Below are 5,775 nucleotides of genomic sequence, written 5' to 3' on the forward strand. Positions count from 1 at the left end.
ATGGCTGATAATTATTTATTTATGAAATAAATAATTAATTGGCAAATTTAATAATTGATTAAATGAGATTTAATTGATTATAAATTAATTAAGAAAAAGTTCTTAATATTATTAAAGATATTAAAGACCTATTAAAGACCTCCATCTTTCCATTAATGTAAAGCTTCTTAAGGTAAACATACTGAACTATGAATTAAATATTATTTTTCGCATGGATCCTGCGTAGGGTTTCAGTTTTTTTTTTAAGATTTAAATTTACGTTTTTGTTGCGTTTATGTGCTAAAAACCCTTCAGTCTTTATAACGAATAATTAACAGAGTATAACACAAGAGTATAGATTCAACAAAACAAGAAACGAGCATCCAAAATTGCAACTCAAAATAAAGATTCACAAGAATAAACTAGATCATCTTCGCCTTTATTGATCCATGCTATAGGTCTCTTGTCGTCTTCTCCTTAGCTCTTAAGTGTCTCTCGCTTGATTTTTTATTGATATATTATTAAAAACGACCTAAAGATGTTTATATAGCAGCCGTATTCAGTATAGAATTCTTTCTCTCAGAAACCAATTAGAAACAGAAATCTGTCATCCCGACACGGCGCGGCTACGCGCTTGATCAGCGCGGGCGCGCTAGGCTTCTGCCAGAATTTATTTTCTTCATTTTTCTTGCTTCTTCTACCTACTAATGTACAACAAGCTTGGGTTGCCTCCCAAGAAGCGCTTCTTTTATGTAGCTAGCTCGACATAGAATCTCGAGATCAAATGGATATTAAAACGGCACTAACCACCTCACGGTTTGCCGTGTCACCATAATAATGCTTCAACCTTTGACCATTTACCATGAATGCTTGGCCCGGATCATTCTCAAAAATTTCCACCGCTCCATGTGGAAACATAGTTTTGATTATGAAGGGCCCTGACCACCTTGACTTCAACTTTCCAGGAAAAAGACGGAGACGAGAGTTGAATAAAAGAACTTGTTGCCCCGGCATAAATGACTTGAGCACTAGACCCCGATCATGCCACCTCTTGACTTTCTCCTTGTACAATTTGTTGTTTTCATAAGCTTGAAGTCGAAACTCGTCGAGTTCATTCAATTGAAGCATCCTCTTCTTACCAGCCACATCCAAGTCAAGATTCAATTTCTTCAAAGCCCAATAAGCTTGACCACAAGGTTTGGAACTCCAAGAGTCATAATAAGTGATGAAGGGTCACATTTTTGCAATGGCAAGTTCACTGCTATGATCAAAAGGTATAATGCGAATCATCGCATTGCTGCGGCTTATCATCCTCAGACAAATGGTCAAGCTGAAGTATCCAACAGAGAGATTAAGCACATTTTAGAGAAAGTGGTGTGTCCATCAAGAAAAGATTTGTCTTTGAAGCTTTATGAAGTTGTTTGGGCGTATAGAACAGCATATATTGATGATTTGGTTAGCTATAAAGAATACATCTATTGATGATTTGGTCAGCTCTTTGTCGAAAAAGAAACGGCTCATCCCACATATACCACTTCACTTCATGTATAAACTTCTTCTTTTGAGTATAAGATAAGTCGGGAGGCATGATATTACTCACAAGGTAGTTCACAATGTATGCAAACCACGGTTCTTCTTCCTGCACTCCAAACAGCTGCTCGTCGGGAAAAGATTCATTTATCAATGTCTTATCCAATGAAGTAGCAATAGGATTCTCTAAATGCGATAGATGATCAGCGACTTGATTTTCTGTTCCCTTTATGTCCTTGATCTCTAGTTCAAATTCTTAAAGCAAAAGAACCTATCTAATCAATCTAGGCTTCGAGTCCTTCTTTGAGATGAGATATCGAATTGCAGCATGATCAGTGAAAACTGTCACTTAGTCCCAAGTAGATAAGATCGAAATTTCTCAAAACCATAGATAATAGCCAAAATTTCTTTCTCTGTAGTAGTATAATTCAGCTGAGCACCATTTAAGGTCTTACTAGCATAGTAGACCACATGAAATATGTTGTTCTTCCTCTGCCCAAGAACTGCTCCAACTGCATAGTCACTTGCATCGCACATCATCTCAAAAGGTTCATTCCAATCAGGTGCAGTTATGACCGGTGCCGTTATTAAACTCTTCTTCAATATCTCAAAAGCTGTAAGGCACTCGTCATCAAACCTGAAAGGAACATCTTTCTCTAGCAGACTGCACAATGGCTTCAAAATCTTAGAGAAGTCTTTGATGAAACGCCTATAGAAACCCGCATGTCCACGAAAACTGCGAATACCCTTAACAGAAATGGGAGGAGGAAGATTCTCAATGACCCCCACCTTGGCCTTATCCACCTCAAGACCCTTACTAGAAACTTTATGCCTGAGAATAATGCCCTGATGCACCATAAAGTGACATTTCTCCCAATTAAGAACCAGATTGGTCTCAACACACCTCTTGAGAACATGTCCAAGATTTTGCAAACATTCATCAAAAGAATCGCCAAAGACTGAGAAGTCGTCCACGAACACCTCCACATTCTGTCCAATCATGTTAGAAAAGATGTCCATCATACATCTCTGAAATGTGGCTGGTGCACCACACATACCAAAAAAAACTCGTCTGAAGGCGAAAGTACCAAATGGACAAATGAAGGTAGTTTTATCCTGATCTTCTAGAGCGATACAAATCTGATTGTAACCCAAATAGCCATCCAGAAGATAATAGTACTCATGACCGGACAACCTGTTGATAAGTGGCATTTTATACCACTTAGAACATCTTAAAATGGCTTAAATTGGTGCATTGAAATCAAGTATTTTGTGTATTTGATGCATTTTTCTAGTGTTTATGCATTTCAGGGTATTAGTTGCAATTCGGAGGAGCAATCATCAAGAATAAGCCTTGGCATGTGTTCATCATTGAGAGAGGGAAGAAATGGGCAGATTACGGCGAAGAAACGGAGCAAACTCAGGAATTTTCCAGAAGGGTCCTGAGCGCCCGCTCAGCAATGCTGAGCGGCCGCGCAGGAAGCTGAGCGCCCGCTCAGCTATACTGAGCGGCCGCGCAGGGTCGGGAAAAAAGATAATTTATTTTAGGACTTCTATTTCTGTTTGGCTTCAACTTCTATGTAATCTGAGTTTTATGGGACTATTATATAAGTAGATTTGGAGACGTTTTCAAGAGAGAGGATCGTGGTATTACGCAAGGAGCAAAGGAGATAAGGAAGAAGACCGTTTTAGTACACAGCAACGAAGAGGAAGCATATTTTCTTGTGATTCTTGTTTCGTTGTAACGTTGGATGCTAGTTTTTCTTACTTTGAACCTATTTACTCTTGTGACGTACTCTGATTTAATCTAATTAGTTTAGTTATTATTTTCTTGTGTTTGTTTATCATGATTTCATATGAACCCATGATGACGATAAGTGATATTATGGGCTAATCATGATCATGGGGTTGCAACGGATTTACTATGGAATTCTTTAGTTAATTGTTTAATACTTTAGTGTGTGATGATTGTATGATATCTAGTATTGGTTGTGCATATTCGTCTTATGTGCGTCGCGAACATATAAGATAGGGTGTTAATCTCTTGTGAAGCGACGTTGGATCTTGAGATTTAGAACTTGCCATGCTAGCATAGGTTCATGTACGTTGTGCATGATTAGTGGGTAACTCTAACAGTTTTATTTTCCCTATGTAATCAAAAGGAATAACTTGTGCTTAAATCGTTGTGTTGTCAATTTTTGTAGACATATAGGAACTCAACATAATTGATGACTATTCAACTTCTATCTTAATTGTGGATGTTTGGTAGAATGGTATTAGTACAATGAAAGTTGGCTTTTATCAGTTTCGTGTTATTCGATTAATATCATCACTGTTACATGCTAAAGGAAATAACAATGACTATTGAAGGAAGTAGTAATGAAGTTGTGATCTCATGAGTGTTTTATTATTGATAATTTGAAGTGTTAATTAAGTGATTAATTAAGTAGTTAATTGTAGTTAATATTCAGTCAACAATTCTAAGTGTTAGTGTCTTAACATTGAGAAGTAATCATACATTGGTGAGTGAGTCTAATTAGATAATAAATTAGTCTGAGTCTCTGTGGGGACGAATTAGAAAGTATTCTATATTACTTGCGAACGCGTATACTTGCGTGAATATTATAGTGTGTTTTCGCCCTAACAAGTTTTTGGCGCCGCTGCCGGGGACTCGGCGTATTTGTTTAGTTTATGTACTTACCATCATTGGTCATTAGGACTCAGTGATTAGGACGTAGTAGTTACTTATTGTTTCCGGTTGTGTTTCAGGTACTTTAGCGAGCGTTTATGCAAACTCGTTCTCGTACTCGCAAGAGGACTGTAGATACAGCTGAGGAGATAGACGAAGTTCTTGATATTCCGGAGAAGTTAGATTTTAAAGATTCGGATTCAGGAACTGAGCGGAAAGAACCAGTAAACATGGGTGATCGTATTGTTCAAGCTGATCCAGCTCTCATGGACTTTTCTCGGCCAAAAATTGATGACATTCAATCAAGCATTCTTCATCCGGCCATTCAAGCTAACACCTTTGAAATCAAGCCGGGCACTATTCAGATGGTGCATAATTCTGTTTCTTTTGGAGGAGCGGCGACTGAAGACCCCAACATGCACATAAGGAATTTTGTCGAGATCTGCAGCACTTTTAAGTATAATGGCGTGACTGATGAGGCTATCAAGCTGAGGCTTTTCCCATTCTCACTAAGGGACAAAGCTAAGGACTGGTTACATTCTAAACCAGCTGGGTCCATCACTACGTGGCAAGATCTTGCGCAAAAGTTTCTGGTGAAGTTTTATCCAATGGCAAAGACTGCTACTATGAGGAGTGCTCTTACTCAGTTTGCGCAGCAACCTACAGAATCTATGTGCGAAGCTTGGGAACGCTACAAGGAAATATTGAGAAAGTGTCCACATTATGGAATGCCTGATTGGATGGTGATCACGGGTTTCTATAATGGTTTGGGGGCCCAATCTCGGCCCATGCTCGATGCAGCAGCTGGAGACGCTTTATGGGCTAAAAGCTATACTGAGGCTTATAATTTTATCGAGACTATGGCTGCAAATGAGCATCAAAACCCAACTCAGAGGATGATGCCTGGTAAGGTAGCAGGTATTCCGGAAGTTGATGCAGCCACCGCTATTGCAGCACAGCTTCAAGCGCTGTCAATGAAGGTTGATTCTCTGGCTACATATGGAGTTAATCAAATAGCTATGGTTTGTGAGCTTTGTGCAGGTTCTCATGCTACGGATTAGTGTTCTCTTGTCAACGAATCTATTCAGTATGTGAATAATTATCACTGACAACAGCAGCCTGTGCCAGCGACCTATCATCCTAATAACAGAAATCATCCAAATTTCAGCTGGGGGAATAATCAGAATGCTATTCAGCCACCATATCAGCAAGGAGTGAGTAAACAGTTTAACCCACCTGGATTTCAGCAACCACATCAGTATGCTCAAAGGCAATCATATCCTCAACAGGGAAGTGCAGCTGCACCTATTAGTGCTAATTTTGAGGAACTTAAGCTGTTATGCAAGAGTCAGGCGGTTTCTATCAAGACCTTGGAAAATCAAACCGGTCAATTAGCCAATGCAGTGCTCAATCGTCAACCTGACACTCTTCCCAGTGACACGGAAGTACCAGGCAGGAAGGAAGCTAAAGAGCAAGTCAAGGCTATTACCTTAAGGTCTGGAAAAGTTGCTGATGCTGAAAAGGCAAAAGAAGGAGAAGCTGAAATTAGAGATGAAGAAGCTAAGCAAAAGGAGAAA

At 39.1% G+C, this 5,775-nt stretch overlaps 1 non-coding gene across 1 annotated transcript; it reads right to left on the reverse strand.

Annotated features, from left to right (window-relative positions):
* Nucleotides 1–4,821: 4,821 nt before the first annotated feature.
* On the reverse strand, nt 4,822–4,928 carry LOC141669523 (small nucleolar RNA R71). The gene has a single exon (XR_012553800.1). It is a non-coding gene; the product is annotated as a small nucleolar RNA R71 (small nucleolar RNA).
* Nucleotides 4,929–5,775: the final 847 nt, after the last annotated feature.

The sequence above is a fragment of the Apium graveolens genome, chromosome 6, assembly GCF_009905375.1.
Source record: "Apium graveolens cultivar Ventura chromosome 6, ASM990537v1, whole genome shotgun sequence".
In the NCBI taxonomy this organism is placed as follows: domain Eukaryota; kingdom Viridiplantae; phylum Streptophyta; class Magnoliopsida; order Apiales; family Apiaceae; genus Apium; species Apium graveolens.